Source organism: Pleurodeles waltl, chromosome 4_2 (genome assembly GCF_031143425.1).
Source record: "Pleurodeles waltl isolate 20211129_DDA chromosome 4_2, aPleWal1.hap1.20221129, whole genome shotgun sequence".
Classification (NCBI taxonomy): Eukaryota; Metazoa; Chordata; class Amphibia; order Caudata; family Salamandridae; genus Pleurodeles; species Pleurodeles waltl.
Genome location: NC_090443.1, coordinates 1,038,022,360 through 1,038,046,055, shown reverse-complemented (window position 1 = coordinate 1,038,046,055; position 23,696 = coordinate 1,038,022,360). Strand labels below are relative to the sequence as shown.

At 46.3% G+C, this 23,696-nt stretch overlaps 1 protein-coding gene across 4 annotated transcripts in view; it reads left to right on the top strand.

Moving 5' to 3' along the window:
- The window catches only part of LOC138293669 (N-acyl-aromatic-L-amino acid amidohydrolase (carboxylate-forming)-like), a 215,106-nt gene that overhangs the window by 16,329 nt on the left and 175,081 nt on the right, over positions 1-23,696 (top strand). The gene's annotated exons all lie outside the window — the stretch shown is intronic.

The window sequence follows — 23,696 nt, the reverse complement described above, 5'->3', positions numbered from 1 at the left end:
AGCGGGTGAAGTGGTTGCTTGACTGGTATTGCTGCCCGCTTCTGGCACTCCCCACAGTGGGTGAAGTGGGTCCCTGCCTCTGGCACTGCTGCCTACCTCTGGCACTCCTCACAGTGGGTGAAGTGGTTGCTTGACTGGTACTGCTGCCCGCCTCTGGCACTCCTCACAGTGGGTGAAGTGGTTGAATGACTCTGGCACTCCTCACAGTGGGTGAAGTGGGTCCCTGCCTCTGGCACTGGTGCCTGCCTCTGGCACTCCTCATAGTGGGTGAAGTGGTTGCTTGACTCTGGCACTCCTCACAGTGGGTGAAAGGGTTGCTTGACTGGCACTGCTGCCCGCCTCTGGCACTCCTCACAGTGGGTGAAGTGGTTGCTTGACTCTGGCACGCCTCACAGTGGGTGAAAGGGTTGCTTGACTGGCACTGCTGCTCGCCTCTGGCACTCCTCACAGTGGGTGAAGTGGGTCCCTGTTTCTGGCACTGCTGCCCTCCTCTGGCACTCCTCACAGTGGGTGAAGTGATTACTTGACTCTGGCACGCCTCACAGTGGGTGAAGTGGTTGCCTGCCACTGGCACTGCTGCCCGCCTCTGGCCCTCCTCATAGTGGGTAAAGTGGGTCCCTGCCTCTGGCACTGCTGCCCGCCTCTGGCACTCCTCATAGTGGGTGAAGTGGGTCCCTGCCTCTGGCACTACTGCCCGCCTCTGGCACTCCTCACAGTGGGAAAAGTGGTTGCTTGGCTCTGGCGCTCCTAACAGTGGGTGAAGTGGCTGCTTGGCTCTGGCACTCCTCACAGTGGGTGAAGTGGGTCCCTGCCTCTGGCACTACTGCCCACCTCTGGCACTCCTCACAGTGGGTGAAGTGGTTGCTTGACTATGGCCCTCCTCACAGTGGGTGAAGTGGTTGCTAGACTGGCACTGCTGCCCGCCTCTGGCACTCCTCACAGTGGGTGAAGTGGTTGCTTGACTGGCACTGCTGCCCGCCTCTGGCACTCCTCACAGTGGGTGAAGTGGGCCCCTGCCTCTGGCACTGCTGCCCGCCTCTGGCACTCCTCACAGTGGGTGAAGTGGTTGCTTGACTCTGGCACGCCTCACAGTGGGTGAAGTGGTTGCTTGACTGGCATTGCTGTCCGCCTCTGGCACTCCTCACAGTGGGTGAAGTGGGTCCCTGCCTCTGGCACTGCTGCCCTCCTCTGGCACTCCTCACAGTGGGTGAAGTGGTTGCTTGACTGGCACTGCTGCCCGCCTCTGGCACTCCTCACAGCGGGTGAAGTTGTTGCTTGGCTCTGGCACTCTTCACAGCGGGTGAAGTTGTTGCTTGGCTCTGGCACTCCTCACAGTGAGCGTCTTCAGGTGTGAGGTCAGGGCGTTCCTCAGGTCACTGGTTTTGTGTGAGGTGCTTGGAGCCCTGGAAGCAGGAGGTTTGTATTTGCCAACCTCTTCCATCAGGAGACGTGGTAAGAAATCTAGAAGGAGGGGTACAGGGGACACATGGACGCCAAGGCAAGAGGAGGCATCCAGACACAGGTAGGACCCCTCTGTCTGCTGAATGCCAGTGGCTAGATTATTTCTAATTATTACCTCTAACATATGCACCCTCAGGAATGCCCCCTGTCTGCACATGGGTGTTTAGCCATCAGCCATATAACATACAACTTCAAGTGTATAAACACAGGGGTCCTCATTGAGCCCTACGCTCTTCAATATATATGTAGTACCTCTTTATTTTTCCACAATCTCATATGCAGGTGACACCCAAATTGTAGTTTTGATCTCGAGTGACCTCGATGAAGGTGCAAAACTTTGTAACACCTGCATGAGAGAAGTGGTCGGATGGATGAGAGACCATAGTCTCAAATTAAATCCAATAAAACCGAGTTCCTCCTATTTGGGAAAGACACCTCCTTCTGATCCCTTCCTGGTGGCCTCAACACCTGGACCCCCTTGTCCAGCAGGCCACGAAAGCCAGGAACCTGGCAGTAATCTTTGAAGGAAAACAACTTTGCGGATCAGATTAATCAAGTTTCCTGCTTTCTGCTTTTAAGAACCTTAAGAAAGATCCTCCCATTTGTTCCTTTCAAACTCCCAAAACCAGTAAATACTGGATTGGTACTTTCCAGGATGGATTACTGAAATGCCCTTTATATGGCCCTTCAACTACGGCTACTGAATAAATTGCAGGTACTGCAGAATGCAGTACCCCGACTCCTTGTCAGAATTCCCAAATTTAGCCAGTATCCTAGATTATTTGAGGAAGAAATTCCGGTGGGACATCCCCGGGAGACCTCTTTGATCACCTACATCTAAAACCGAGTTCATACACAAGATTTACAAAGTATCCTGGGCTGGAAGAAGTTTTTTCCTCTTCCACCTGTAAATTATGGTGGAAGCTTCCTTGGCTCCTCAAAGCTCAGTCCAATCTTACACAATTTACAAAAATGCGTAAAACTTGGCGGTTTTTGTCTTCTCTGCCTTACTAGAGGTCTTTTGGATTAATCTGCAGACCCCAGCGCCAAGTCGCCTTTGGGCAATTGTGCGTTCTATAAAACAATATAAATTGTGTGAGTAAATCTACTGCCAGGAGCCCTGGTGCTTCCAGAAGTGAATGCTCTGAATGTTTAGAAACATCTACAAATATGCACATTTATGGATAGTAACAAACTTTTTCTCACTCCATTCTCACTATGATAATGGTGTTGTATTTTCTTCTGTAACTTTCAATGGTTAAAATGCGAAGGGAATACCTCCAAAATGAGTGATGTGTAGGGGATTATTGAATGCAATTGTATGTGTGCAAGTATGCTTTAACTGCATATTTGTCTGCTGTGTAAATTACTAATAAGAATCCCCTTGCCATTAGGGTAAATGGGAAATCACAAATAGCCCAAGGGAGCTCCTGTGAGCCTGTGACAGTCACAGATGCCCATTCATACCCTTGGAAACTCGTTTGAATGAAAACCAGGGGTGGGCAGAATGTTTCATTCCGCCAACGGAATTGGCAGAATTTGTCAACTGCGTGTTACTCTTGTAATGCGGATTTCTGGCCAAATTCCTCCTTTTGCCACATGGTGAAATTTTTTTCCCCTCAAGGCTACACAAAAGCGAGCTGGCAACACAAGCAAGATTTGCCATTGCCTATTGCAATTCTCTAAACAAGGCAGTTGGGAGTCGTGAGTAGGGGTGAGCGTAGAGTTTTACTCCGCTGGTTGGGTTCATGTACCAGACCTTGCACACCAAGCCATTGGAGTACTTTGGTTTGACTTACAAGTGCAAATGCAATAAGTCTACTATATATATATATATATATATATATATATATATATATATATATATATATATATATATAACATAAGAGATTACAGGGCGTTATATTTAGGAAATAGAATTAAAAAAAAACACATAAAAATTCACTTAAAAAAACAAAGGTTACAGGGACACTATAGTTAGGTTCACAATTCACTAGCATAAAACCATAGAAATTCAGCAGTTATAGTTATGCTTATCTCAAGTAACTATAGCTCATGCTCTAAGGTGACCATAACACATGCCCCCTCCATGCACAGGTATCTCATCAATAATTTTACTGCAAATGTTACATTGATATCAATGATGTTATAAAAGATGTCATGAGCGCTGTAATATCTGGGGTAATTAGCAGTGCATGGCGAGGACACAAGTTATAGTTACCTTAGGGCACAAGTCATAGTTACTTGAGATAACCATAAGTATAAAACCTCTGTAACCTTTGTGGTGGTCCCCGTGGCTCATAAGAGCCTAAGTGAAGGGGGTTCTGCATGGCCCTCCTTCAATATTTTAAGAAAGCCCCAAGGAGGAGGTGGTCCCAGGAGCTCAAAAGAGTCCTTGGAGGGGGACCCATTGCACCCCCCTCCTTTATTTTATAATGGCACATGCCCCTGGAACGTGGCCCACCCGAGGGCAAAGTATTGAACAAGAGCGGGTGACCACTCTTTTTTAAAATTTTCATCAGATTCGGGGATTCTCCACGAATTTTGGCAAAAATAATTTTCAAAATTCAAATTAAAAAAATTAATTGGATGATTAATTGGATGATTACTTAAAATCATCACAATCTAAAAAACCCTCACATGTTAGTAAAAACCATTGCAATGGAAATAAAACCACACCCATAAATAAATCCAACTTCTAGAATTCTCCCCTTCCGGCTGCCAGAAAACTGATCTGGTCCGGATGGGAGATGAGGGGTTAGTGAGTCTATTTTTCTTCATTTGGATGTTATTAGTTTATGAAGGTTCTGCCTGCGAACTGTCTCTTGTAGTTACTGAGGAGACAGCAGTGCTACTGCAGCTTTCATAAATTTCACAAAGTGGGCGGCCACTTGTGCCGATTCCCCTCTCAGGCAAACCTCTAAGGCTCCTTGGCGCGTCCTGACGTTTAAGGTGCACCAGAGCGGTCGAAGCCAGAACTTCCTTAGCGGGATCAGCTCCTCGCGGATACAGAGCACATGGGTCAGTGATTCTTCTGCCTTAGCACAGAGGCGGCATTGCCCATCCTCCTCCGAATTCCTCTGCCTCCAGAGGGACTAACCCGAAGCGCAAGCCCTTAAGCTGTTGTTTTATAGATAGACTGAAAGGCAAGGAGAGGTAGACCCTGGCTCATACAGCATCTAAGCCAGACTAGCATGCCCCATTTTTTACTGCTTGTGTATTTTGGTCTGCCGATATTAGCCTAGATTGTTTGATCAACAATTTAGCCGCACGGGAACCGGAAGCCCGCTTGTCAAGATTGTGCGCGCTTCTAAATCTTCCAAAGCCTGGGTGAGAAACTTATGCTAGTTTGTTGCTGGGTTACTTATTCATTTCCAGATGGAGTTTTTGAGTGTGCGCTCCTGTGCCTGCTTAGCTTTCAGGCTATAAGCAAGAGACGTGGCTTTTAGTAGCCAATGCTGCACGGTTGGATTTGAGCATGTGAAGTACAATTTGGAAGCAGAAATACTCTTCGGTTGCATGACGACTGTGCTCTATCCATCCAGTTTGCCATTCTGTTTCTGAAGGTCAATGCCCCATAGGCTACTGTGGGGAGGAATTTACATCCTATCACCCTCATAAACTGTGATAACTCTGGAGTGTTCACTGATTGTTGTGCTTTGCAGGAGGCCCCTACTACGGATTTGGATTCCCCCTGTTGGGCAGTAGCATGTTCTGCTAAGCAACCCCTATGGTCCAGCCAGACTCCCCAGTATTTATAAGTGGTCACCACCTCAATGGCCTTTTCCTCGATGAACCATGATCTATGTTTTGCCAGTTTCCAGGAGATTATCATCACCTTTGTTTTCATTGTATTCTCTTTCAGGCAGTTAGCCTTACAATAGACAGCGCTGTGAGGAGTCTCTGAAAGCCAGTGGGTGTTTGATCTAGAAGGGCTGTGTCGTCCACATACTGGAGTACCTGAATTTCGAGGCTGGCCATTTTGGGTGGAAATGCCTTCACTGATGTCAAGTGGTCCAGAAGTTTGTCCAAATTAAATAGAAGTGGTGCCAGTATACAGCCTTACTTCAAGCTTTTGTTTGTCCGGATTTTACCCGTGGTGGCCAATCCAGTGCTGACCCTTATCTTTACCCAAGTGTTCGAATAGAGGGTGATAATTGCTTTTAGTAAATTATGAGGGATGCCCCAGTTGCTAAATTTTGACCAAAGTTTTGGCTACGACACACTGCCAAATGCAGACTGGAAGGAGACTAAAGCCAGTATAGAAGCCCCACCACTTGGCTATTATTGTGTTTTCAATCAAATGGGAGATGCAGATTAGATTATCTTCAATGTGGCAGCTATTTTGGAAGCCGGCTGGTGATGGGGGATCAGCTTCCTTTCTTCCGCCCATGCCTGGAGTTCTTGTTTTAATATGCTGGCATAACACTTCCCTTCGACAACCAGTAGTGCGATCAATTGATAATTCCCCGGGCACAATTGCTACCCTTTTTTGTGAATCAGGACTAGAAGTGTAGCCTTCCATGTATCCAGAACGCATCCCCCTAATCGGCACTCCCGGAATGGAGGCGCCATCACTGTGGCCCATCGAGCTGGAGCCCACTTGTATACTGCAGCGCACCGCCTGCTCACATTGACTTGATGGGAAGCGCTACTTAAGCCAGGGTTATTAGTGGTGTGTCTTCACAAGATGGTATTAGTAGAATGTCTTCTCAGTCTAGATCAGGTTGTGTCGTGGGAGCGGGCAAAGTTCTTTTCCGACAAGCTGGGCAGGCTATGAACCACTGTAGGGTCCACGTAAAGAGCCTTGATGTGGGTTTCCCATTCGCCTAGAGCGATGTTGGAAGCGGTCGCCTGGTGGTTCCGTTTGAAGTACTTGTTGACCCATAGCCAAACGTTTCTCTGGGCCTCGGATTTTATGGCCTCTTCCCTCCTTTGGGTATGGAGGGCTTTTCTATATTTTATGGTGAAGGGTGGTGATCTGGGTCCACAGCCCTTTATTTCCTCCCTTGTCCATGCTGAACATCCACAGGGTTTTCTTTAGGCTGCTTTTTTTAGGTCATTATTTGATGTTTTTGTCGGCTGCTGAGCTGGAATGTACAGATGACTTGTCATTTTCTACTACACATGGGCAGTTTATTTTTTTGAGGTGGTCAGCCAGGGACTCCCAGAAATGCACGGTGATAGTTTCGCTGCATGCTTACGCAGGTCATGTCCATGAAAAGATCCACAATTTCCCCTTGCTTCTGTTGGTTCACCGTGGACCACTCTGCTTTCTTGACATGCTCCAGTTGTGCCAGGGTGCTAAGGAGAGTTATTTTTGGGTGGGTGGGCCGTGGGACCGAACCTCACAGATAAGAATGGCATGGTTGCTGGCCAAGGGAAAGATCACAACAAACTTGGTGATGTTTCAGAAATGAGCCACCGGCACCCAGATGTAATCTAGGGTAGCCATTCTGAAACAGATGACATGTGTGTAAGCCACAGGTGAGTCTGTGCTGTATCTCCCATTTAATAAGCACAGGCCTAGCTGGAATAGACACAAAATGACTCCCTGTTTATCACGTCTTTGGAGCTGCCTACTAATCAGGAGTATGGTCCATATTTGATTTATCAGGACTACAAATGGAGAGTTCAACATTGTAAGTAACAGGTTCGCATTGAAATCACCCATCTCGATCTACATGTCGTCTGGGTATGCGGCCGATCAATCTTTCAGAATAGGGAATAGTGTGGCTTACTTGCCTCTCTTCTTGCTTTTGGTGGATGAAGATAAATGCACCCTATGATGATGGTTGTGACCCCAGTTATTACATTGTCGGTCTTGGCTAGCGAACGTTTAATAAAGATGTAATCACTGTTTCCTTTGCAAAGCGTCATGTCGGTTGCTGCCAAATAATTATTCATGTGAATTGATACTCCTCCGGAGGCTACTTGGCTACTGCTAATAATTCATAGGCTGTGAAATCCAGCCAGAGGACAGATGGAGAGCCCAAGTTTCCTGTAAGGCGATAAGATCGCATTTCCTAATTTTGTTTATGGCTGCCACCTTGGTTTCACAGTCTGTTAGTACTTGTGCGTTTCATGAGCTGATTTTCAAGCTAGGTTGCCGCCACCCAGGCTATCACCCTGCCGAACCCATTAAGAGTTTCCTGCTAGGCTAGCGGACAGAAAGCTCAGGTTTTGCCCGCCAGCCTAGCAGTAAATAGGCTACATCATTGTCTCCAGCTCATAATCAAGCCAGCGGCAATCCAGTAGCCAGCAGGGTGCACCAGCACCCTCGCAATGTTCACTGCAAAGCACACAGTGAACATTGCGGTGGTGCTGGCCGGGGGGGGCTGCACTGCCCATGGTAAGTACATGGGCAGTGCAGGTGCCCCGCTGGGGCCCCCTGCACCTGTTGTCCTCCAGCCTTTTCACAGCGTTGCTATCGCCATGAAAAGGCTGGCGGAGAACGAGGTCGTAATCCCCAGAGTATTGCTGTTTGCAACGTTGCCCTGGCGGATTAGGTCCAACCGCCATCTGCAAGTCTGGCAATCTAGTGACCACCAGACTCATAATGAGGCCCTTAGTTTGTGATTGCGATCTAGACTCGTTGAGCTACCACACCTCCCCTTTGATGTGTGGTCTTGCTTGGTCGGAGCAGGGGAGAGGGATGAGCACGCACCGGTGTTTGGATGGCACTTGTGCCTTTTGCCCTGTGATCTTGTGTCTGGGGGCCTTGGGTGGAGACATAGGGGCCAGAGAACGTAATCGTTTTAGTCAGTCTGAGTGGCAGAGAGACTTTGGATAGACTATTGATAGTTAAGGTTCAAGAGTCTCCCAAACAGGTTCACTGAAAAAATAAGGAACCCCAAATACTGTAATACAAAAATATTAGTCAAAAATATAGTTTTACTATACATATAATGGTAAGTAAAAAAATATCGAAAACAATATTGTTTTACATTAACATTAAAAAAAATAATAATAAGATATATATAGTAAAAAATAGTAAATGTAACAGTAATATAATGTAATTAAATATATTTAAATGATATCAAAAATATATAAATATAGACTTATTTAAACAAACACACACTCATTTATATGTATGTGTGTATGTTTATTTGCACATGTGTAATGTGAAACTATTATTGACATAATTTTAATTTATATTATAATTTACTATTTTTTGTTTTAATAATATAACAAGTATATGTAAATATAGGTTTGTATGTATGTGTGTGTGTGTGTGTGAATGTACATATATTTATATCGAAAACCGTAAAAAATAAACTGGAAAAAAATCAAAAACAATACCAATTTAACTATGTATAAAAAGTGAACAATATAAAACAAATACATTTTACTAAAAGTACATTATATATTACAATCACTACTAATTTAAAAATATATAATTTAAAATACACAGAAACATAATAATATTATGATTTTAAATAATATAAACACAACTATACACTTTTAGGAATGATACATATACCATTTTCACTTGAGTCTGTGCAACAGTGGGGAAAGTGTTGGACTCAGGAGGCGTAAAATTTAATATTCCCACTCCAGTCTGTGCAGAAGTAGGGAAATCGTTGGACTCAGGAGGTGTAAAATTGAATATTCCCACTCCAGTCCATGCAACAGTAGGGAAATCGTTGGACTCAAGAGGTGTAGAATTTAATATTCTCACTCAAGTTGGTGCAACAGTAAGGAAAGTTCTGGACTCAAGAGGGGTTAAATCTACTATTACCACTCCAGTCGCTGCAACAGTAGGGAAAGTGTTGGACTCAGGAAGGGTAAAAATTATTACTCTCCCTCCAATCTGTGCAACAGTAGTTAAAGTACTTCACTTCAAACAAATACCTTATTTTAATACAAGTATTAATTTCATAAAATTATAAAACAGTTAACACAAAATTAAATAGATACATTATTAAATATTATACTTTAATCATATAAACATACATATATAACATACAATTTTATATATACATTAAACATTAATAATGTCAATATCTGCATTAGTAATAACAAAATATACATGACAATTATACAAATATTAAGATAAAATCAAATAAATAAATTAACAACCAATTAAAAAGTTAAGTAATTATACACTTTTTAAAGAATTAATATAAGAACAAAAAGTTATTTAATTATTATTTAATTAAATTCCCAAACTATAGTCACACATTTAACATACATCTAAATTAAATATTTATAATAATTACACAATGTACATAATTAATTAACAATTCATTTATTATTAATTCACCAATAATTAATCAATTAATATTTAATTAACAACACGTTTCGGTCCACACAGGACCTTTGTCACGGTTGAAGACATTACATTTTCCAATTCCTCTTAAACATAAAAAAGACATCAAAATTAACGATGTGCCAGCCAGTATCTTCACGTTCATTATTTGCATGGCGTCATCTTGAACAGATCATTTTCAAGAAATAATTATTTTTAGCCATCATAAAGGACAGCCAGAAGAAAAACTTCATAGTAATTCTCACAACATATTAGAAATATATTTATTGCAAATATGAAAAATTAAAAAATTAAAATTAATAAATGACAAATGAAAATAATATAATTAATACATCGTTATGCTTAGATCTTACTACAACACCATTTACACGCTCCTTACAGGATGTTACAATCATGCCCCAATGGGCTATTTAACTGGGTTTATAAACAATTCCACCCAACACCCTGTGAGTTTGGAGTTCATTTCAGATCTTGCCTATTTCTCCTCCTTTTCTAATATTTCCTCTCATATCACTCTTTCTTTACACTAAATTGCTATCTGTTCTCACTATCCATTGAAACTGGTCCATTCGCAAACTGAAAAAATAATAAATAAACACATATGTTAAAATCCAGTGCCACAGATCTACATGCAGACGAGCAAACAATAGGCAACATGTTACAACGCATAGACAGTATAAAAACACATGTAGTTCTGTATCAACATTCAGACTCCTCAGCTCCAATGTATCAAACCTAAGGATGTAGCTTGCCTCCAACTTTCTCAAAGCCTTTTCTCTATTTCCACCCCTGGGACCTCTCGGTATAGTATCTAACTCAGAATATTTCAATCTATTAACATCTCTTTCAAGATGCCGCAAAATGCGTTTGTGTGCTTGTAAAATAGTGCTACCTAAATACATTCTATTACACTCATATTTTAGCATATACACAGCATAATTGGTCTTACAAGTTAGATATTTATAAATCTCCCACTACTGCCCCAGAGATGTCTTTATAGATGTAAAATTACTTCTATGTCTACAAGCCTTACATTTATTACATTTATAAAAAGCCTGCTTATGGTTGTAGCCAGGCATTTTGCTTACTTCTTGTATCACTTCTTACCAATACATTCCTGGTCTGCCTTTGGCCAGACCCTGTGGGCAACCCCCGATAACCACCTAACCTTACACCATGCACGGCCTTTACCCATGTGCAGTGGAGGTTGCCAGCAAAACCTGGCTGCAACCAGACCCTGTGGCCATCCTTCCTAACCACCTAACCTCCTGCTGCGCACTGCCTTTTGGCCGTGCGTGACAGGAGTTGCCCGAGTCCTTTCTGGGTGTGAGAATAGGTGTGAGAGGGCATATCAAATCAAATCAAATCAAATCATTAACATTTATAAAGCGCGCTACTCACCCGTGCGGGTCTCAAGGCGCTAGGGGAAAAGGGGGGGTTATCGCTGCTCGAACAGCAGGTCTTTAGGAGTCTCCGGAAAGCGGAGTGGTCCTGGGTGGTCCTGAGGCTGGTGGGGAGGGCGTTCCAGGTCTTGGCCGCCAGGAAGGAGAAAGATCTCCCACCCGCCGTGGAGCGGCGGATGCGAGGGACAGCAGCGAGTGCGAGGCCAGAGGAGCGGAGGAGGCGGGTGGGGACGTAGAAGCTGAGGCGTCTGTTGAGGTATTCCGGTCCCTTGTCGTGGAGGGCTTTGTGTGCGTGGGAAGGTGATCCTTTTGCTGACTGGGAGCCAATGCAGGTGTCTCAGGTGTGCGGAGATGTGGCTGCTGCGGGGTACGTTGAGGATGAGGCGGGCTGAGGCGTTTTGAATGCGTTGCAGGCGATTTTGGAGTTTGGCTGTGGTCCCGGCGTAGAGGGTGTTGCCGTAGTCCAGACGGCTCGTGACGAGGGCGTGGGTCACGGTTTTTCTGGTGTCGGCGGGGATCCAGCGGAAGATCTTGCGGAGCATGCGGAGGGTGAGGAAGCAGGCGGAGGACACGGCGTTGACTTGCTTGGTCATGGTAAGAAGAGGGTCCAAGATGAAGCTGAGGTTGCGGGCGTGGTCTGTGGGGGTCGGTGCGGTGCCGAGGGCCGTGGGCCACCAGGAGTCGTCCTAGGCGGACGGGGTGTTGCCGAGGATGAGGACTTCCTTATTTTCAGAGTTCAGCTTTAGGCGGCTGAGCCTCATCCAATCTGCGACGTCCTTCATACCCTCTTGTAGGTTGGTCTTGGCGCTGGCGGGGTCCTTGGTGAGGGAGAGTGTAAGTTGTGTGTCGTCGGCGTAGGAGGTGATGATGATGTCGTGCTTGCGTACGATGTTGGCGAGGGGGCTCATGTAGACATTGAAGAGTGTCGGGCTGAGTGATGAGCCTTGAGGTACGCCGCAGATGATCTCGGTGGGTTCTGAGTGAAACGGAGGGAGGTAAACTCTTTGGGAACGGTTTGCGAGGAAGGAGGCGATCCAGTCCAGGGCCTGGCCTTGGATCCCGGTGGAGCGGAGGCGGGTGATTAGGGTGCGGTGACAGACGGTGTCAAAGGCAGCCGAGAGGTCGAGAAGAATGAGGGCGACTGTTTCACCGTTGTCCATCAGGGTTCTGATGTCGTCTGTGACTGAGATGAGGGCGGTTTCAGTGCTGTGGTTGGTTCGGAATCCGGTTTGAGAGGGGTCAAGCAGGTTGTTGTCTTACAGGAAGGTGGTCAGCTGTTTGTTGACGGTCTTCTCTATTACTTTGGCTGGGAAAGGCAGAAGAGAGATGGGGCGGAAGTTTTTCAGGTCGCTCGGGTCAGCCGTATGTTTCTTTAGTAGGGCGTTGACTTCGGCGTGTTTCCAGCATTCGGGGAAGGTAGCAGAAGAAAAAGAAGAGTTGATGACGGTCTGGAGGTGCGGGCGATGATGTCGTCGGCTTTGTTAAAGATGAAGTGCGGCAGGGGTCCGAAGGGGCGCCGGAGTGGATTGAGTTCATGATGGATTTGGTTTCTTCCGTGTTGATGTGGGTCCAGTTGTTGAGGGTGATGGCCGGGGATGCGGGTTCGGTGGTGTTTGGTTGGGTCTGGTGTCCGAAGCTGTCGTGGAGGTCGCTGATCTTGCGATGGAAGAAAGTGGCGAGGGATTCGCACAAATCCTGTGAGGGCGTGACGGCGTTGGCGTTGGCGCTGGGGTTGGAGAACTCCATGACGATGCTGAAGAGTTCTCTGCTGTTGTGGCTGTTTTTGTCCAGTCTGTCGGTGAAAAAGTTCCTTTTGGCAGCGCGGATCAGGTGGTGGTGTTCGCCGGTAGCGTTCTTGAGGGCGGTCATGTTGTCAGCGGTGTGGTCCTTGCGCCAGGCTTTCTCAAGGGCGCGACAAGTTTTCTTTGATTCTTTGAGGGTGTCAGAGAACCAGAGAGGTATTTTGGTGTTGGTCTCGTCGATGCGTGCGTTTGAGGGGAGCAAGGTTGTCTGCGCAGTTGGAGATCCAGTTTGTGAGGTTGAGGGCTGCGTCGTTGGGGTCGGTGGTGAGGGTGGGTTGGTTGGCGGCGAGTGCGGAGAAGAGTTGCTCTTCAGGGATCTTGTTCCACTGTCGACGAGGGATGGGTTGAGTGCGGAGGTGGCGGGTCTCGCGTCAGAATGTGAAGTGGACGCAGCTGTGGTCGGTCCAGTGTAGGGCAGAGGTGTGGCTGAAGAAGACGTGTTTGCTGGCGGAGAAGATAGGGTCGAGCGTGTGTCCGGCGATGTGGGTGGCAGTGTTCACCAGTTGTTTGAGGCCGAGGTTGGCGAGGTTGTCGAGCAGGGTGGTGGTGTTGGGGTCGTTGTTTTGTTCCAGATGGAAGTTGAGGTCGCCTAGGAGGATGTAGTCCGGTGAGGCGAGGGCGTGCGGGGAGATGAAGTCGGCGATGGCGTCGCTGAAAGGGGCGCGTGGTCCGGGAGGACGGTAGACGAGGGATCCTCTGAGGGTGGTCCTCGGGTCGGTGCGAATCTGAAAATGCAGGTGTTCAGCGGCGAGAGGGGTGTCTTCGGTGGAGGTGGTGACGCTGATGGAGTCTTTGAAGACAATGGCGATACCTCCTCCTGCTTGGTTGGTGCGGTCTTTCCTGGAGATCTTGTGGCGGTGGCGATGTCTGGAGCAGAGGAGGCGTTCATCCAGGTCTCCGTGATGAAGGCGACGTCCGGTGCTGTGGAGTCCAGGAGGTCCCAGAGTTCTACGGCGGTGAGAGTGGCTGTCAGAATGTCTGTCAGTGTGTGAGAGTGTTTACATCTGTTTTTTAGTCGGTGCATCAGTGTGTGCGTGGGTCTGTGAGTGGGTACATAAGGGTGTCAGTGGGTCTGTAAGTGAGTGTGTGACAGACTAAGTGGGTGTGTGAGTGGGTGCTTAACTGTCTGAGTGTGTCTGTGAGTGGGAGCGTGCGGGTCTGACTGGGGCCGTGAGTGAGTTAATGAGGGTCTAAGTGGGGCTGTTACTGGGTGCGTGAGTGTGTGAGTGGGTGCAGGAGTGTCTGATTGGGTCTGTGAATGAGTGCGTAAGTGTCTGAGTGGGTGTGTGAGTAGGAGAAATTGAGTGAGAGACAGAAAGAAAGAAAGAAAGTGAGTGAGAGAGAGAGAGTTTTTTAGGGTTTGATGTCTGATATACTTACAATTACATATTTGTATACAATTTAAAAACAAAAATACATTTATTATTTTAAAAAAGAATAATAATTTTTTCATAAAAAAAATAAAAGAGAGAAAGAGTCCAGTTGGACTCGAACCCCCAATGCTCAGTGTGAATGTCTGCGACCACCACACTGAGTTATAGTTTTTTTTAAAGCCCTTTATGGGCTATCTGTGCCGGCTCCCTCACGGTCCCTATATATTTATTTATTTATTTGTGATTTTTTAATTAAAAAAAAAATTCTTTATGGGCTATCTGGGACCGCAAGGGAGCCCTCAAGGGCTCCCCCGTGGTCCCTATATACTTAATATATTTTTTTAAAATTTATTTTATTGTTAAATAAAAAGCCCTTTACAGGCTACCTGGCACTGCAGTGCCCATGCTTCAGCAAGCACAGAGCTCCCTTGACAGCAGCTCCGTACTTGCTGAAGCATTTCATCTCTGTCCCTTGCACGCATGAAAGCTCTGCTGACAACGGGACCTGCTTTAAAGGTCCTGCGGTCAAACCACAGAGTGTTTGCTGTGGCTTGGCTGCAGCGCTGCAGCCATGCCACAGCAAACAGCTATGTCCTGGGGATTGGCTCCGCTGGGACATAGCAGGAGCCGGCCCTACGGTGTGGCTGTTCCCAGGCCCATCAGTGGCTCCATGCGGGGGGTCCGCACAGCCACCCTCCAATGAAAATAGCCCCCGGGTTTGGTGGTCCCCGGGGCTTGGGGTCCCATAGGCACCCTCTTTCTTTTTTTAAATATTTTCCCCGGGGGTAGTGGTCCCCTGGGCAGAGGGGCAGCAGTGTGCCCCCCTAATCCAAATACAGTGTTGCCCTCGGGGGTGGTGGTCCCAGGAGCAACGAGGGGGGCCGTGCCCCCACTCCAAATAAAGTGTAGACCAGAGGTAGTGGTGGTCCCTGGGGTGCGGGAGGAGCACAAGCCCCTCCGCATTAATTAAGTGGATAGTTCTGGGAAGATAGTGATCCCTGGAGCTGTGGGGGAGGCCATTTTGCCTCCCCCTCTTACTTTAAAAAAAAAAAATTCCCCGGTGGTGGTTCCCAGGGTGACGGGGGCCAGGGCCCGTCTCAAATTTTAACATTCCTCCTTTGGAGGTGCAGGTCCCAGGGCTTATTAAAGCCCAAGGAGGGGCCCCATGTGCCCCCCCCCACCTTTATGATGCCCCTGGGACCTGGCCCACCCTAGGCAAATAAAACAAAGTGCAGGAGACCATGTTTTTTTTTATCTCAGAAAAATCTGTGGGTCCATCCGCTGATTTTCCCAATTATTTTTTCTCAAAAAAATGCTTTTTAGCCCTGGCGGGTTCCTCAGGGGCCCCAGCTCTACGGAAAGGGGTCAGGGTGACTCTTCCTTGGCCCCTTTTCTTTTTTTTTTTCTTTTTTTTCTGGGACTCGGCTGAAGCCGAGTACCAATATGGCTGCCAACACTTCCTTGCTGAAGTGTTGCCAGCCAATCAGCATGGGGAAAGTTGGATCCGTGGAGGATCCGCATGCCTAAATATCTATATTTTTTGTCCTTGAATTTCTCCAAAACTACTGAACAGATTTGCACCAAATCACAAAAAGTGTGATCTGCATAACAGAATCTAGTTTCATGCCAAATTTGCTGTAATTCCGTTCAGTGGTTCAGTCTGAGGCGTGTCTAAAGCTCCTATGGAAAAATAAATGGGGAAAACTTTTTTTGGTACCTCCCTTTTTCTCGGCCCCCACTTGACAGATCACCCCAAAACTTTCAAGACAGAAGCTGAACTTCGCAAAGTATACGTTTTGAAAATTTTGTTAAGATTCGTCAAGCGCTGCAAAGTTATAGGCAAAATAAAAAACGCTCTTTCTACAGAAATTAGGTCCTAAGTACAACTACCTAGTGGCGACCATAGAAATTCACTGAAAAAAATAAAGGTTACAGGGACATTATAGTTAGGCTCACATTTTAAACATATAACGCCTTAGAAATTTGCCAGTTATAGTTATCTCAACTAACTATAACTCATGCCCTAAGGTAACTGTAACTCGTGCCCCTGCCACTCGGATGGGTGCCTCCAAATAGTGGGGGTGGCTCTCACTTACACATCACAAACAGGCCAAAGCACTCCCGGGATTACATGTTCCTTGTTTATTCAGCAAACATGTTTCGGCTAAAACACCTTTATCAGTGCTATATTCAGAGTGAAGTTAGTCCGTTTCCTTTCATTCTGTCAATTTTAAAAGGCCAACAGCTGTTCTCATTGGTAGATGAAACTACGGCAAGCAAGGGAGAACTGGATTTTCTTGGTTTCAATTCCTTTTCCATGTCCACCATGATTACATAGTATTAACCATTATGCACAATTCCTGCAATAATGCAAAAAAATGCTTCAGCGAAGTCCCACTTAAAAATGTGAAAAAAAGGAAAATGGGCCAGGGTAGGGACATCCAGACTAGTCAGCTCTGGTGGTGGCATCCCAGAGGCACGCCCCCAGCACAACGGGGCACAATGCTTTAGTTATGCCATGAAATCACACTCACGCACCCAGAGTTTCACAACTAGGCCCAAAACTTGAATGTCTTTGAGAACGGGGATCGGGGGCCCAGCCCAACCTCCGCCTTACCGCCCTGCTCAGGGATCACCAATATAATGAGGGCCGGCCTGGAATATCAAGGTAGGCCTCCGGAACAGGAGCTCAGGAAGTTGCTGCTGCTCTGCACCGGGACCTCTGAATAGTGAGCACGTGGAGCTGGGCTGGCTCCCTTATATAGAGTCAAGGCCAGCCCACAAACCACACCCAGTCATGCTGCAGGGAAAGTTTCTAGAAGGTCCTAGAAAGGGACCACACCCTAACATACTCAGTAAGCCTGCAGCAATACCTTGCAAATGAACAGTTATTGCAAACATCATTATTAGTGCTTTTCAAGGTTAAACTCTGCAATGTAAAAGGTTAACATACTGCATATAAACACAATGCATGAATTATGCTCTTGCAGAAAGACTGGGTTTTTGCATTTTTGTCTCCCGTAGAGCGTGCACTGTCCTGATGTTGACAGAATGTACAAATGATTCTCCACTGCAATATACATAGCAAATATATGTATCTATATAATAATAATGCAGAGCAAATAATGAATTAAAAAATATGCATCACCAGGAGAAAAAGGCATCACTGCTTCATCTCCCTCCTATTCAGCATCAGAACGCCAGATCCCAGAATCGATCGAGGAGAGAGAGATCAATTATCCTCATAGGAAGTATGGCACACTTCAGTGTCCTAGATGTGCCTGAGATCTGCAAACACTCTCTGTCCCCGGTCCATCTGGACTCGGCCTCTTATAATTTGAACACACAAGAGAGGAAAAGTCTAGAACATCCCTCTCCCTGCAGAAGTTTATTTTTTCAAAAAATGCTGATTGCTTTAGTCCAGCTTTGGAAATAACATGTCGGGACTTGGCCACAATCCCAAGGTGCCAATTCAAAACAAGACTGCCCCTGGCGTCTGAGTACGTTCTTCATCAGCCTAAGCCCTTGGTGGGAAAAAACATGAAGAATAAAAACATGTGCACATTGTACAATGTGGAAAACTACTTGCAGCTTTTAACGTGGCAGTGGCTAATGCTAAAATAAAGCCAATAGGCAAAATTAAGCTGGTGGTCACTAATGTGACGGTGTACTGCTAGGCTAAGTGCAACGTGGAGTCAGTGATCAAAACTCACATATCATTACAATGGATCACCCTGAAACTTTCAACACAGCAGTAGAACTGATGAAGTATAAGTTTTGAAATTATTGTGACGTATTGGTCAAGCGACAGAGTAAATAGGTGCCTGCAATTATCTGCTGAACTCTAACATTTGGCCTATGATCAAGGACGGGGATGTCTGAGTCCTGAAGAAATGAAAAAAAATTATTTGTATGTTGCTAGCTTTGCTGCATTCCAAAATAAACCTGTTGAGAGTGCGCTTTTCATCCGAGGACAACTTTCTTTATGTATACATATATATATATTTATATATATATGCATACATATATATATATATGTATATATATATATACACCCACATACATATACTTATATTTTGTTAAATAGCCCTTTTTGCAGGGTCATCCCTAAACTTTTTCCCTCCTTCCTCCTATTTATTCTGACCTGCTTTTGCTGGCTTTAGGACTCTGGGCACTTTACCACTGCTAATCAGTGCTAAAGTGCATATGCTCTGGGTTATATGCTATTGTTGATTGGTTTATTCCTGATTGGCATATTTGATTTACTAGTAAGTCCCTAGTAAAGTGCACTAGAGGTGCCCAGGGCCTGTAAATCAAATGCTACTAGTGGCCCTGCAACACGGCTGTGCCACCCCCATTAGTAGCTCTGTAGCCTTGGCTCAGACTTGCCACTGCAGTGTCTGTGTGTGCAGTTTTAAGCTGCCAATTCAACTAGGCAATTATACCCACTTGCCAGGCCTAAACTGTTCCTTTTACTACATGTAAGGCACCCCTAAGGTAGACCCTAGGTAGCCCCAGGGGCAGGGTGCACTGTATGTTTAAGGTAGGACATATACTAATGTGTTTAATATGTCTTAAGAGTGAAATACTGCCAAATTCGGTTTTCACTGTGCAAGGCCTATCCCTCTCATAGGTTAACATGGGGACTGCCTTTAAATATTATTACAGTGCAGATTCCCTTTGGAAGCAGATAGAAATCTAAAGTTTAGGGTCTCTGAACTCACAATGTAAAAATACATCTTTTAGTGAAGTTGTAAAATGCCACTTTTAGAAAGTAAGCATTGTCTTGCTTAAACCATTCTGTGACTCTGCCTGTTTGTGGATTCCCCGTCTGGGTCAGTTTGACAGTTGGGCTGTTCACACCTCTCCTCTAGACAGTGACACAAAGAGAGCTGAGGTGTAGCCTGCATATCCTAATGAGCAATCTGAGCTAGAGTGGAGGAAGGAGTGGTCACTTACACCCGAATGGACTGTGCCTGCCCTCACACAATGCCGTCTCCGACCCCCTGGAGTGTGTCTGGGGCCTGGCCTGGACAAAGAAGGATCTCACAAACACTTGAGACTTTGCTTTGAAGTTTGGTAACTTCAAAGGCAGAAAGGGGTATAAGAAGAAGACCCCAAACCCCAGACTTTTTTAATCTTTCTGGAATCAAGGGGAACCTCTGCCAAGGAGAAGAGCTGAAGAGCTGGAGGAGGAGTACTGTCCCTTTGCTGTGTTGCTTTGCTGGACTGGCCTGCAGTTGCTGCTTCTGCCTGAAAAGAGTGCAAAGGGTGAACGTTGCTGTGTGTCCTGCTTGAGAATATTCTCCAAGGGCTTGGAGTAGAGCTTGCCTCCTGTTGGAATTCTCAAGGACACCAAAGATGTCAGTTTCCTCGACCTGCAGCACTGGGAACTGTGTGTTTTGTGCTGTTCAAGAGGAGAAACCTGCTGACGCCGCATGGAGCGCACTGCCCCACTTCGCACAGTGTTCCTGGTTTCACTGACGCCGTCATAGGACGACTTCACTGAGCCGCTGCTCGCACCGTGACCTGTGGGCCCTGCACTCCGGCATCGCCTGCTCTCACCACAGCCTGGGAATCCCCAACCCCACCACTCCTGCTGACTATGACGCCACTGCCTGCATTGTGGCCTGTGGACACCGCTCATGAGGAGAGTGAAGCACCGTCCTGTCCCGCACAGCCGTCCCAGTCCACCGACACCAGCACCATTGACTCCAATGTCGTCACCAGGCATCCCTGCCTGCACTGTGGCCTGTTGACACCGCTCGTAAGAGTCACAAAGCACCGTCCCATCCTGTCCCGCACTGCTGGCTTGGGCCTGCCAATGACAGCGCTTCAGCAATGATGACACCGCTGCCCGGACCGTGACCTGTGGACACGGCAAGTCACACCGCCCTGATTCACACCGCAGCCCTGGTCTAACCAACGTTGCTGGATGACCGTCAGTGAGCCACTATCTGCACTGTGACCTGTGGACACTGCATGTCGCACTGTCCCGCCTCGCACCACAGCCCCGACGCCATCCACGCCAACGCTCCTGACTTCATCAGCTCAAATTTCGATCCGCAACGCGTGTGACTTCAAGGGCCTGACAACACACGCACCGACTCTGGAACTGACACCGCAACGCCACTCTCTGGAGCTCACTGCGAGGATCACAACGCCCTGCAAATCCCAAGTACTGTTTGTGGGACTTCCCGACACCGTAGCTTGCCCACGACACCGCGGCCGGCCTGAACTGTTGGTTTTGTTGATCAAGACGCCGTGATAGCCCCAGGTGGAGCTATTCACTTCAAGGAACTGTATTTTTGTGTACATTTTGCAGAATTCATATATCTAATACTGTGTGGTGGATTTTTATCGTATTTAGTCTCATTTTATATAGATAAATATTGGATATTTTTTCTAAAAACTGGTGTGGTGGCCTTTTGTAGGGTTTTCATTTACTACTATGTGTTATGTGCAAATACTTTACACATTCCTTCTGAGATAAGCCTGACTGCTTGTGCCAAGAAACAAAGGGGGTGAGCAGGGGTTATCTGAGCGGGTCTCTTCCTTATCCGGACTAGAGTGAGGGTCCCTACTTGGACGGGGTTCAAACCGACTGCTAACTAGAGGCTCCATTCCTACTAGTGATTACGTTTGGCAGAAAGCTAGGTCTTGGTCCAGAAAGAGCCCTTTTTGTAATTTTTGTGTACTGTAAATCCATTCAGTAGTTTGGGATTTAATAAAGGAAAAATAAATTTGTATATCTAGGGACGCGGACCCTTCACAGATCCACTCAGGGGGGTCTGTGGATCCCAAACCAACAGTAAGACCCTGATTGGCTGGCAGCAACCTGAGAGGAAATTCGCAGCTGCCATTTATTTTGTCATATTGGGCGGTGGGGGAGGATTAAAAAACACATAGTAAGAAGTCAGGATGCCTCTAACTCATTGGAGAGATAGAGGGGTTCCTGAGGGACCCCTCATGGACAAAAACTGCCCAATTTTTTTATCGGCTGATTTGCTGATCCACCAGAGGGCTCACTGCGACCCCCAGTGTAAATCTGCAATGGGTCCATGGACTTAAAAAAATGAAAAAAAATAAAATAAACACACTAATACCTGCTGTGACAGCCAAAGGCCAAGTACTGCATGGGGTGGGGTACATGCAAGGGGGTTTAGCCACATGCCCTGCGGCCAACACTCGCTGTTTCGTCTGTGCACGGCAGTGGTTGTATTAATGTGCGGTAATTACATTATTACTTTATGTTAAAAAAGCATAGAAATTCACCAAGAAAACCAAATGCTATAGGGACAGTATAGTTAGGTACAAAACCATGGAAATTCTGCAATTATACTTATAGCTATACTTATTTGAAGAAACTATAATTCGTGCCAAAAAGTAACTCCCGGAAACCTTGGTGAGTTGCAAAACAGAAATTTACTCAAGGTGTCAGAGTAAACCGGGGAACCCTTGTGACAATATAGTTTGAAGAAGGCCAGGACCGAGGTAGAGTTCCAAAATAGCCACCGACATTTTAAATGAATTCCATGTAGTCATATTATTTACATTCACTGTATGATAATATTCTAAAAATATGTCATGGTATTGGGCACCCTGTACCAAAGTTGGGCGACTCTAATCTAGGGTAAGTTGGCTTAGTGAGTTAACACTCACCACTGATATGTAATAGTCATCTAAGGTCATGTGTTTAAGATGTAGGGAGTTAGACAAAGCCTTCCATCATTCCAAGGCCAGTACCTAAAGTGCCATTACCTTGGGAAGTAGTAACATCTGGTATTTACTGTGCTTAGAAAAGCATATGTGCAGGATGAAGCACTGTATAAAAACTTGACATAAGTAGGAGTGAGATTCCAACTGTTTTTTATGTCTCAGACCCTCAGTGTTGTTTTAGTGCATGGGATGTTTGGACTTCATTAATCAGCATCACTCTAACTCTGCCATTCTTCAGTTAAATGAGTACCACCCTCTTCTGTACCTTAGTGAAGTAGTTGCCTGCCTCTGCATTCCTTAGTTAAGTAGTTGCCTGCCTCTGCCATTCCTTAGGGAAGTAGTTGCTGCCTCTGCCATTCCTTAATGAAGTAGTTGCCTGCCTCTGCCATTCCTTAGTGAAGTAGTTGCCTGCCTCTGCATTCCTTAGGGAAGTAATTGCCTGCCTCTGACATGCCTTAGTGAAGTAGTTTCCTGCCTCTGATGTACCGTAGTGAAGTAGTTGCCTGCCTCTGCCATTCCTTAGTTAAGTATTTGCCTGCCTCTGCAGTTCCTTTAGTGAAGTAGTTGCTGCCTCTGCCATTCCTTAATGAAATAGTTGCTGACCTCTGCCATTCCTTAGGGAAGTAGTTGCTGCCTCTGCCATTCCTTAGTGAAGTAGTTGCTGCCTCTGCCATTCCTTAATGAAGTAGTTGCCTGCCTCTGCCATTCCTTAGTGAAGTAGTTGCCTGCCTCTGCCATTCCTTAGTGAAGTAGTTGCTGCCTCTGCCATTCCTTAATGAAGTAGTTGCCTGCCTCTGCCATTCCTTAATGAAGTAGTTGCCTGCCTCTGCCATTCCTTGGGGAAGTAGTTGCTGCCTCTGCCATTCCTTAGTGAAGTAGTTGCCTGCCTCTGCCATTCCTTAGTGAAGTAGTTGCTGCCTCTGCCATTCCTTAGGGAAGTAGTTGCTGCCTCTGCCATTCCTTAGTGAAGTAGTTGCTGCCTCTGCCATTCCTTAATGAAGTAGTTGCCTGCCTCTGCCATTCCTTAATGAAGTAGTTGCCTGCCTCTGCCATTCCTTAGTGAAGTAGTTGCCTGCCTCTGCCATTCCTTGGGGAAGTAGTTGCTGCCTCTGCCATTCCTTAGTGAAGTAGTTGATGCCTCTGCCATTGCTTAATGAAGTAGTTTCCTGCTTCTGCCGTACCTTAGTGAAGCAGTTGCCTGCCTCTGCCATTCCTTAGTGACGTTGTTTCCTGCCTCTGCCATTCCTTAGGGAAGTAGTTGCTGCCTCTGCCATTCCTTAGGGAAGTAGTTGCTGCCTCTGCCATTCCTTAGTGAAGTAGTTGATGCCTCTGCCATTCCTTAGGGAAGTAGTTGCTGCCTCTGCCATTCCTTAGTGAAGTAGTTGATGCCTCTGCCATTCCTTAGGGAAGTAGTTGCTGCCTCTGCCATTCCTTAGTGAAGTAGTTGCCTGCCTCTGCCATTCTTTAGGGAAGTAGTTGCCTGCCTCTGAATTCCTTAGTGAAATAGTTGCCTGTCTCTGCCATTCCTTAGTGAATTAGTTGCTGCCTCTGCCATTCCTTTGTGAAGTAGTTGCCTGCCTCTGTTGTTCCTTTGCGAAGTAGTTGCCTGCCTCTGCCATTCCTTAGGGAAGTAGTTGCTGCCTCTGCCATTCCTTAGTGAAGTAGT